Genomic DNA, 12,202 nt, shown 5'->3' with positions numbered 1-12,202 from the left:
CTCTCTAAGTATGAGAAATCTCTCCAAGTATGTGAAATCTCTCCCAAATCTCTCTCAAAAGTTCCTTTAACTTTTTATAGTCTTTCGGGTCATCCAGACCCTTAACTGGGTCAAAAACCGCTTAAAACGGGGTAAAAACAGGTGAAATGGCCTTAAGGAACCGAAACCTCCTCTTAAGAAGCAAACCCTCTTAGAGCCGAAGGTCCCCTATAGGGACCGAACCTTGCTGGACCGAAACCACAAGGACCGAACCCGAAGGTCTCTTCGGACCGAACCTCCTCTCGGTCTATTTCGCTTCTCGCCTAGGTTCGCTTCTGACAATCTTGCGTCTGACAGGTTCGCCTTCGGTTCCATCCTTCTCAGGGCCGAACCCTCGCACCTTCGGTCCCATGCGAGAGGCTTCGTAGACTTTGCCTTTTCTTCCCAGTTTTCGACTAGTTTTGCGTTTTCAGCCTGTTTTTGATCATTTTAACCTGGGATTTTCAGCCAAAATTATATTTTAACATATAAGACCCCATATTTATTAAATAATCATGTTTTTGGGGATAAATCTTATCCAAGAAGAGTGGGTGAAGTACAAGAGGTGGAGTGTTGACTTTTCTTTGTTTTATGACACAAGCAACCACCCATACCCACTCCATGACCAAACCATACCCCTCCCCACCATCCCTAGTCATGTCAATGTCCTTTCCCACTCATTTCCCAGCCATACTCACGTTCTAAGAGTTGGAAAAACACACCCTCTCTCCTCATTCACACTCATTTCTGTCATTTCCATCCAAAGAGCAAACACTTTTCTCTCAACTTCCCTCTTTCAATTCCGATTTTTCTAGGATTTTTCCAAGACTTTTATTCTTCATTGGTAAGCATCATCATCTTTCTTATGATTATTACACTTCATTTTACTCCAATCATAGATTGCTTACATAAATTCCATTATATTAGTGTTAGAATCTCGAATCTACAAGGCAATCTTCTTAGTGTTCTTGAGTTGAACACTCCTTTTCATCAACATCCATCCACTGAAATCACACAAGGTGACTTCATACCCCTACATTTTCATTTTTTCTTAAGTTTTTTATTATTATTTTTTTTTTGGGGGTGGGGGGGGGGGGGGGGAATTCAAGTTAAAACACCAAGAACACAACTAAACTTTTTTAACAGCTTTCATCAAGAAAGTTTAACTCCATTCACGGACTTTTTTGGTCAACTTAAACATCTTAGTTTCCAAAAATGTAATAGATAAAAATAGTTCAGGTTTATACCTTTAAAATGACTACTTTCACATCCCCATAAGATTTTTCTATGATTTATGGTGATTTTTACAAAACAGCCTATCATTTCAAGAACAAATCCGGACCACTCTGTGAATATGGCTATTTTTGTAGAAGTTAGAGAGCACTAAAAATCATAATAAAATTTATGAAAAAACTACACTCATTTTCCAAACTCTCAGAATTTAAAGATTCTAAATTGTACCTTTAATGATTTTTCAATGAATTTTCTAAAAACAGAATAAAAATGGTAATGCTAGCACTACTAGAAAAACAACCTTTTACGAAGCTCATTGCGCGTCATAAAATGCTCAGACGACGCGCAAATGCGCGTCAAGGAAGGCCCCATCATAAAGAGAGACGACGCGCTTTTGTGCGTCGCCTATAGACGACGTGCTTTTGCGGGTCGCCTATAGACGATGCGCATTTACAACGCTCATTTACGACGCGCCTTTACGACACGCAATGCGTATCAAGGAAGGCCATGTCATAAAGAAAGACGACACGCATTCGTGTGTCGTAACCTTACGACGCGCGTGTTAATGACACGCAATGCGTATCAAGAAAGCCCCTGTCAAGAAAGGCCATGTCATAAATGAAGATGACACACATTTTTGCGTATCATAATTTTAAATGTTTAAAAAAAATATTATTTATAGATTTACTAATTTTCAAATTAAATAATACATGATAAATCTCATAATACAAAATAAAATACCATAAATAACAAAGATAATTCTTTTCACTAATATGTCAAATACAAATAATTATTCCAAAAGTGAATAAATGTTATAAAAAAATGAACTCATTAATATACAATTGCATCATCTAGCTTACTATTTTCCAACAACTCTTTGTGTGTTTACTTTTACTTGAGTCTCGTTTCCTTCAAAGCTTCTAGCCATGCCAAAATATGATATGTTGAGTCTCGTTTCAAGAACCAAAATCACCTTCAATCACCGAATTAAACTCAAATGTTGGTAGACTGAGAGTTCCAGAATCAAGTTTACATCCATCACCTTTAATCACCCAATTAAACTCTAGATCTTCTGTTGTTTGAAAGAAATTGGTGTTTGTAATCTATGAACAAAAAACGCAAAGACCAAGGTTAAAATTTGCTATATAGAAAGCACAACTGGGCATATGAATATATAATATGCAACATAAACATTTTCATGAAAATGATATAGACAAATAAGTAAGAGTGATGATATTGATACCTTAATTACGCCATTGGTGAACGAAATTTTAATTGGTTGATAGCAATACTTGACCTCTGAAAACAAATAAACAAAGGATCGCATCATCATTAGCTCAATGGTTTAAGCTAATAAATTACCTTTGAGAACCAGCAGGTGAAAACACTATGTGACCAGCTACTTTTGTTGTTCATATCTGTTCCTGCCACTTTTATATTTGCAGTACCCTGATAAAGCATGAAAACTAATTTTAAATCCAATATAATCATAAATAAGAAGTAACAAAGTGTAAAGGGGATCCGATTATACAATGTTATTAAGAGGTTTTCCCTAACTATATATAACCTAATACTACATTGCTATTAAGGGAAACCTTGTTTAAAGTAACTATGACAGGAATTGCAGTTGTGTCAAATTGTAGAAATTCTTCATCACTAACATCAACTTCTGGTTGTTTGTCAAAAGGAGCAGTTAAAGCAACTATGACAGGAACTGCATACCAAAAAAAATTATATTAACCAAAAAAATACCTGCATTCCAACATAAAGAACAAGGGAATTCATTAATGGCACATTGTATCGTGTTCCTGCCCTTGCTGCCTCACATGGTGAAATAACAAGTTTCTGCTTTAGTTCAGACAGAAAAGAAGTCCCTTGTGGCCTTGTCTGTATAAGTATAACAAAACAAAATTATAAATTAATTAAGAGTCTGAAATGAATCAGAATTGTTAATAGTTTGTTTTAGTTTTAAAGCACCTTTACATACTCGTCCACATCATTTTTCATTCGCTTAGTTTTCAGAGATGCATCAACTTCCGACAGAATGCAAGGTGACCGACTAATCTCAGCTAGCAGATCAATCTGAATAATTAAAATAATAATAATAAAAAATCAATAATGGTCACTGAAAGTTACAATTAATTATACTATGAATAAGAAAAGAAAAAAACAACGAACCTTTAAGTTGGGAGTTGAAGGGTCAGGTTGTCTCACAGTGAACCACACACAGAGAATGTAGATACTCCAAAGCAAGAACCTGCAGTGCATAATATATCAAAACTCAAACTAATTTAAATTCAACAAACTTCCATTCATTTGTCTGTTTATTATAATTTATGGCATCCTACTTTCAAAAATCTATTCTACCCAATTATATTTATAGCAATATCCCCCACAAAAGAAAAAAATTGGAAGTAATGATACAAATTTGCATTATGGGAGAGGTTTATTATTTAAAGCACTCAAAGGTTGTTAGAAAAACATTTTGCATTGTAGGGGGCTTAGTGTTATTTTTATTCTTTCGTAACAACCTATTGACTAAGTTTTTTGGTTAGCAAGTTAGAATAATAGTATATATAGGGTGTTAGGGTTAGGGATTTGGTGAGCAGAAATTGAATTTACTACTTGTTGAACTGTAGACCTATAATTTGACTTTCTTTTAGCCAGTTTATATCATATAATTGCCATTGGATAGATTTTTCAGGGTACGATGTCTTGATAAGAAATGAAATGAAAATAAAAACATACCACTTCTGCAATGTATATACGAGCAACATCTTCATCCAAGCAGCCTAAGTTTCTCAATAACGAATATAAATCACCGCCATTTAAGTATTCCATGACAAGGTACAAATTTTCGCGACAAGTAAGAGAATAAAAGAAACGGACCTGTCACAATTTAAGTATTTCATATTTGATTATATTTTCTAAAGAAAGACCAAAAAAATTATATATTATTACCACAAAAGGATTGAGGATTGATATCAAAATATCACGCTCTGCCAATATACTCTCGACCGCATTCTTCCGGATCATGTCAGCTTTCTTAAGAACCTCCCAAAAAAAATCCATAAATATAAATATATAATAAACAAATGAAGAATGAAAGGGTGAGGTACCTTTATAGAGAAAAGATCTCCTGTGGTTCTCTTTTTGGCTAAAAAGACGCGCCCAAATGCTCCACGACTAATCGGTTTTATAATCTCAAAGTCATCAATGGAAGTGCGGTCCTTATTTCCGAAATGTATAGGGCTGGTTCTCAAGCTCCGTACCACATCATCCTCCAATGGAGCATCTTCATCGATAACCGTGTTTGCGATGTCAACTTTTTCATCATCAACCATCTCACACATCTGCAAATACTTCTCCCTGCTTTTAACAACTAATATTTAACATTTATGATTTATGATTTAACAAACACACACCTCATAAAAAACATGTTTATTATAAAAATGTTATCACCGAATAAGCTTCTCTATGCGTGCTCCAAATGTCTCGACAGTTAGGGCATCAAACTTTCTCCGGTCGATCACGACTCTTAATTCATCAATACACGTCAGTAGATATGCAAAGATCGGTCATCATCAAAGGTGGACCCAAGAATTTTCTGAAGAGGGGGAAAATATTTTTTTATAACGTTTTATGGGGGAAAATATTTTTGCAAAGTCAAAACATATAATTTTCAAGGGTTAAAATATAATATTTTTTTAAAAAAATTACTTTTTAATTATTTTTTTTTTGTTGTTGGGGCAGCTGCCCCCACTGTAGGACTGCCACTGGTCATCATCCAATGAAGTATTGCCAGCACATCGAGCAATATCAGCAAGCTCATTCATCTACAAATATTTCAATATCATTACCTATATCTCATAACAAATAAGAACCTATTACCTACCTGTGGAAGGTCATCATGTTCAGAATAGGCACCCTTCCCTACCAATAACAAGTCTATCTGGCTGATTTTTGATGTCATCAATGGCGACCTAGGAGTCATGCTGCCAGCAGATGATGTGGTCATTCCTTGGTCAGATTTAGGACCAAAGCGGGTCCTACATGACATGGAGGGTGAGCTTTAAGTATGGGTTTTTCTTTCTTGGGTTCCAGCATCCCGTGTTGTTCTTGACTGAAAGATTTTCTTGATGATGATGATGATGGTGGTTTTGAGGGTCTTGGAGGAATACGTTTATCTGCTGAATGAAGGGATTGACGGAGTTGAAGAACAAGTTCATCTTCAGCCAATCTGCTTTCTTTATGGAACTGTAGGAGCCTTGTACATCTTGTGAGTATGAAGAGCATTCGAGTGTGAAGCTATTTCAAGATACCCATGGGGAGCTCTTGGTGCCTGTCGTCCAGTTCCTGAACAATCCCCTCACACTGCAACCAAAACTCTCCAGGAGATGTCATGGCACAACTCTGAGCCAACACCAGTAAGTCCTCTAGAGTTTCCTGCCATTGCGGTTGACTCTGTGCATTCTTTTCTAGATTGCCAAGTAAATCCCCAGCAAATATATGAAGATCAGCATCCACTTCTTCTTTTTCTTTGTCAAACTTACCCTGTATCATTGACAAAACCTCCTGCTCCCGCTCACATAAATTAAATTTAAATCAATCAGCTATTGATGTCAGCGGGATATCTTTTTCTAGGAGCACTTGTTACCCAGAGTATGGCTTGAAACCGGGGTGATTCAGATTCCTTAGGGTTCTCACAATCATATGATGTCTACAAACACAGAAAAATATAATGTTTCAGTTACACTTACACATAAACAACTAACTAACTAACTAAGATAATGTTAAATTAAGTAACATTATTACCTTCATCTCTGGTGTACAAATCTCTGAGCTCCTCAACCCTCCAGAGTATCCCCTTGACTTCAGATGCCCTATCATCATAATTGATTCAAACAATAATTTATTGAATGATCGTTTTCTAGTAAGTATTAGAAAGCCAGAGTATCATCATTTCAACAAATGCTCAATAAACTACAAACATATAAAATTATCATATGCTTTAAACCAAGTATCTCTAACAGCTAGAATGTCCACAGGCCATCAGATGTACCAGAAATATTACAAGTTTTGCTGCCCTAACAAATAATACATATCCGCATAAATAATATGAAATAACAAACTTTGTTTCTATTTTCTACTTTTTTTTAAATGATCAGATCAAGCAAAGTTTAATAGTTAATGTATTTCATGCACCTTTTTCCTGGCAAGAGTATCCCAGTTAATATCCCTAAAATATGGATGCTGTTTCACCTGCATTTATCAAATTATTCAGCTTCCGGTTCACAATGATTAATGTTGATCAAGAAAAAGAAGAAAGCAGACCTCGGTTGCTCCCCTAGCTCCAAGTCTCTGGTTAGGATCTTCTGTCAGTAATCTGCATAATGATTAAACTCAGAAAAATGTATTTAAATTTTAAAGATGATAATTAAAAAGTTTCTCTTATTGATCAATGAGATCCTGGGCATCAGGGCTCATTTCATCAGGCACTGCAGGCCAGGGTATGTTACGGTTGACAATGTTGTCAAATATCATATGAAAAAACAGTGAAGAAAAGGTAAGATTATAGCAACTAACAAAGAAGTGAAAGTAGAACCCCAACCCCACCTGAGGGTGCTCTGCATTGAAAGCAGGAATGCCAACAATCAGCTCAAATAGTATTACACCAACAGACCACCAATCCGCTGATGTACCTGAAAGATATTTGAATAAAACATTTTAGTGCATGAGATTTTATAAGCAATTCATGTCATTATTATATCAAGTTAGTTGTGAACAAACCATGTCCATTTCCCAGAAGAATCTCGGGTGCCAAATAGTCTGGAGTTGTCCAACAGCAGAGCGGTTTTTGCGTCTTTCTTGCTGAGTTCCAGTGGTAGACAGAGATGGAGATGGAGATGAAGATGAGAGAGATGATTGAGTCCCATTATCACCTAATAGTGATGTGCCACTCACTGTTGGACCAAATAAATCGTTTGTACTGTTAATTAGACCCACCTTTGACAACCCAAAATTTGTTAACTGCTCACAAAACACAAAAAAATTATTACTGAAAAAAATCTTCATTAGAACCCTAAAAAGATTGAACAAGTTGAACCCATCAGTTAACTAACCATGAAATCAATAATGGCGATAACAAGTGTGTTGAAGAATAAAATATAAGTAAACAAATCGGGTAAGATAGATTGAAGTTTGAATCAAACATGGATGAAAAACGAGCTCAAATACCTAAAAAAAATGAAGAAGATGAATATAAAAATAAATATGTACCGTTTAATCTTCTTATCTTTCTTCAGCCTCATGTTTAAAAAATCTTCCACCTCTTCATCCGCTAACCCTCCTTACGCACAAAACAAGTGATGACGCACTAGAAGTGAACCATCTGATGTAATACCTTCACCATTGTTCCCTTCAGGGATAAAAACCTTAAAATCATTGTTGTTGTGAGCATAAGTAGTCACAGAGCCCCAATCGCCGACTCTATGAAGGATTTTGTGAGGTCCGATTCCAAGGGTAAAAAGCCCTAGTTATTCGTCAATTTTTTTGATTTTGTGAGAAGGGGCGTTGAAGCGAGGTTTAAGAATTATAAGATGAGGATCGTAAGAACAAGGTTTTAGATGAGATCGCCGGTGAGGGAAGATTAATGTAGATGGAAACTAGGGTTTTTGAGGGAGACAGAAGAGAAGAATAAGAGGTTAGACCTCAAAATGACGTTCTTGAAAAAAAAAGCCCTAGTTTTAGTCCCTATTTCTTAATAGGAACGCGCGTTTGTAAATTATAAAGAGACATTTCTAGACGACACGCGTTGAACATAAGCACCCTCCGTGTTTTTTTTTTGTTTTGTCAGACACTAATTTTAGGGCACGCAAAAATGCGCGTCCTAAATGTTTCAAATTTCTAAAGATCTGACATTATTTATAGGGCATGCCCTTATGCGTATCATTAATCAGTGTGTGTCGTAAAAAGCGTGTCATTAAAGGTCTGTTTTCTAGTAGTGTAGAAAAATGTTTTCAATTTCATTTACACCTTGTAACTTCTTGAGCAAGGTGTGTACCTTCATGTGACGATATGTTATTACCATATATGTCATTTTTTCTTGTTATATAGACATACATTAGAAAACAAATGAATTCTTACCTTCATAAGTATGGTAAATATATAAATGGTATTACAAGGTTATATCCATTGAAATACAAACATTGGTAACTATGACAAGTATAGTTTATGCTCACTACCCCAAAAATTATATGATAAACTATAATAGGTATAGTTTATGATTCATTTACATAACAAACACATTACTAAAGGTATTACATATACCAAAGGGTTACTACCACTACGAAAAATTATGATAAACTATAATAAGTATAGTTAAGTCTATTATACCCACAAAAACGAATACGCTAATTATAATCGGTACATTTAGGGCGTATATACATTACAAACAATTTGATATACTATAATAGATATATTTTATGTTTCATCTACACTACGAACTTATTACAAGAAGGGACTCACTATCACCACCACTTTTGATAAGCTATAATATGCATAGTTCGTGTTCACTACCACTATCGCTATTTGATGAATTGTGATATGTATAGTTTATGCTCACCATCGCCATCACATTTGATAAACTATAATATGCATAGTTCATGTTCACTACCAATATCAATATTCAATGAACTATGATATGTATAGTTTATGTTCACAGCCACTACTATTATTTCGTACACTACACTAGGATTTGGTTTCGGTCTTTGGTTTTAAGACTACATTCTATCTAGAATTGTTAGTTTTCAGCTATAATTTCTAAGTGTATATGTTAGAGTTATATAGAATCTAGTCGTGATTAACTTAGAATTGGTGGGTCCGCCTTATTTCATGTTCCTTGTTTGGTTCTGGGCCTAGGGCAGACCCATTACATTCGACGTTTTATCTAACTTTAATTTTATATAACTTATATATACTTGGAGATTATAGAAGGAAACTATAAGAAATTCTAGGATGCACTATTTCATAACATAGAAACTTCCAATTCACTCTTTAAGGAAAATATCGGATTTTCTCAATTAAAACTCTTATGAACTCACCAACCTTTGTGTTAACACTTTTTCAAACAACTTGTATTCTAAGGAATTCGCTAAACAGGTAATCACTTGCTTTCGAGGATGGAGCGCTAAGGAGTTAAATTCAAAACTTATTTTGTTATCATGATGTAATTGATTTTGAAACATGTAAACTTACTCTATGATGTAACTCTTTCAATTATATTGATGATGGTTGTGTTTGCTTTCTTCACTATTAAATTCGTTATTATGATACTATACATGAAGTCATCCACCCCCGAACGTTTCCGTCATTCTGGTTTAGGGGTGTGACACATATCTTAAGGAAAGGTTTAAAACACTTGTCAAATGTAAGAGTAAAAGTGACCTACTCTTGTACATTTGAAATTGGTATGTTGTGATGTTTTGGATAAAACAAATACAAAGTTAGGCCAATTGTGTGAAGTGTTTGTATTGAAAAAGAATCTGCACTATCTCTTGAATATTTGGCAAGATAGTCTTATATGTCAAGAGGACAGTGGGAGTCTTAAAGATCCTAAAAAGGATTTCAAGATCTAATCAAGAATAACAACCTGTAGTTTAACACTAGCACACAACTAGAGGTTTATAACCTATCTTGTTGACATTTTTGTGCCCATTCCGGTTAAGTTGGCTATACATTTGAGTTCTACATGTTCTCAATTGTTTGCATATCAACTTGGAAGCAATGGCAGGCCCTTGAGCTGCCAGGTGGCAAGAATTTAAGATTGCACAAGCTCAGTCCATATGAATTTGGAATTGTCACTAATCTTGTCTTGTGATTTTGTTTTTGACAAAAAAAATTCACATGGAAAGGAACACATATACGATAAAATCTAAGGGTCATAAGGTTTCTCTCCGATTCATGAAAATGATGGTGAAGAAACACTTCCACTAAGTAGATTTGAAGTTGATAACAAAGGTCTAAACAATTGAGACTATGATTACGACATCCCTTTTCATAGTTCCAAAATTGTTTAGGCACACTTGTGAGCTATGTAAGATAAGGTGTATGATTTCGATAAAGTCTTATCAAAACAATCTAGTATTGACCTCTAGAAGTCTAGTTGTTTTCTGGATACATGTTAAAGCTAGTGGAAGCATAAGTGTTATGCTAATAATCATCATGTTAGCAGGAGCATGATAATTATGACAAAGGTTGCAAGTTAGCAATGTTAATTATAGAAAACAAAAGTTTCAATTTGTGAGGTTGCAGGGGTTGAAAAAGTTGTTTTGCTATAATTAAGTGAGAGGAAATGATACTTCATTTCAATTCTAAAAGCTTAGATTGAGGTTTTAACCTTTAGTTAAGGATATATATGTGAATTTTATGTTGGATTGGCTCAACATAAAGAAATTCTATATATGGGTCCATTATTTGCGTTCTGAAATTCAACTATGATTACGACATCCCTTTTCATAATCTGAATTATGAGAACATGGCAAATAGAAATAGAAATATTATAGCAAAATACTGGTCTAGTATGATGTCTTTATGTGAAACATCATGAATCGTGTCCCATTTGCTTTGGGTACAGGATCGATTGCATGTGCTATAATATTTATCCTTTCTAAAAAATTTCAAATGCCTGGGGCATTAAGGACAGAAAAGCTCTAGAATTGGATATGACTAAAATGATTATGCAGTTGTCGAGAACAATCTAAGGTTTACCAAAGATTGGTTGCTCAGGGACAGTTGGAAGTATAGTGTTAATTTTGGGAGGACCATATTGACATATTCTGAAAAGAGGCAGCTATTGTTTAGAAGTTATAGTCAAAATGGGAATAAGGGAAGGTGGAAGTTGTTCAATAAATCTGTGTAAGATTAGGAAACTTAATGCAAGAAGGATGTTTCCAAGGAGTTGATCTCCTTGGGAATACTCTGTAATGGTTGTTGCCAAGTCTTTGTGGCTTTGTGCATAATCATTACAAGAGGAACAATTCATATAAGTTTAAAATCTAAACATATTTCGATAAATGTTAGGAATTCTTACATTTACGAAAAAGATTTGGGAGTGTGAAAAGAGAATCATTGAAATTATGTTCAATTGATCTAGTTCACAAAGAAAAGGATCATAGACAAACATAGAGTGCATACTTGGTGTATGGCAAGGCTATTGTTTAGAAAAAACATAGTGTACATGCTTGGAGCATGGGACAACAAGTGTTTTCTAATTCAGGTATAAAGTTGATAAAACTAAAACAATGAATAATGAATAATTAGTATGGTGATAAATAAAAGTGGTCTATTTATATTCATAGGGTTTGATACCTTATTTGATTCATTTATTCTTGTGTTTCACTTTGCATGTTTTGACTTCCATAATAACCAGGTTATTCTTCCGGAATGACTAAGTTATTCAAACCATCCACAGTCGGTCATATGTTGGAAGTAGATATGAATCAAGAATGTCATGGGTTAGCTTGTAGAGGTCCAAGTTGGTGGACAAAGTTGTGCTACAACACTCCTGAGTGCTCATAAGTTCTGAGTACTGGATTCAACCCGCGCTCATTTGAATCACTTCAAGGATTTTATCATGAGTGATCATGAGACGATAATATCTTATATTCTTCAAACCTAAAGATATGAGTTGTTACTATGAGTTGGTTGTACATTGATTGCACGAAGCCGCATTGGTAACTCGATGTTATAAAACTTGTCTTCGTATATGATTCAACAAGTAGTAGTCGAAGTTTATCCATTCCTTTTAACTTCGGGATACAAGCGATATCTGTGGGTCCCTCAATGATTTGGTGATGACAAACGTAAGTGCTTGGCCGGGCCTAGACTGATTTGATTTGTTCAATTAGTCAGTCGTTATAAATCGGAAATCGGGAAACAACAAATGGAAAGA

At 34.9% G+C, this 12,202-nt stretch overlaps 1 pseudogene; it reads right to left on the bottom strand.

Annotated features, from left to right (window-relative positions):
* Positions 1-2,601: 2,601 nt before the first annotated feature.
* On the bottom strand, positions 2,602-7,562 carry LOC111886338 (probable serine/threonine protein kinase IREH1; annotated as a pseudogene).
* Positions 7,563-12,202: the final 4,640 nt, after the last annotated feature.

This window comes from Lactuca sativa, chromosome 2 (assembly GCF_002870075.4).
Source record: "Lactuca sativa cultivar Salinas chromosome 2, Lsat_Salinas_v11, whole genome shotgun sequence".
NCBI classification, from domain to species: Eukaryota; Viridiplantae; Streptophyta; class Magnoliopsida; order Asterales; family Asteraceae; genus Lactuca; species Lactuca sativa.
Note: the sequence above shows the minus strand (reverse complement) of the source record. Positions and strands in the feature narration are given on the sequence as shown.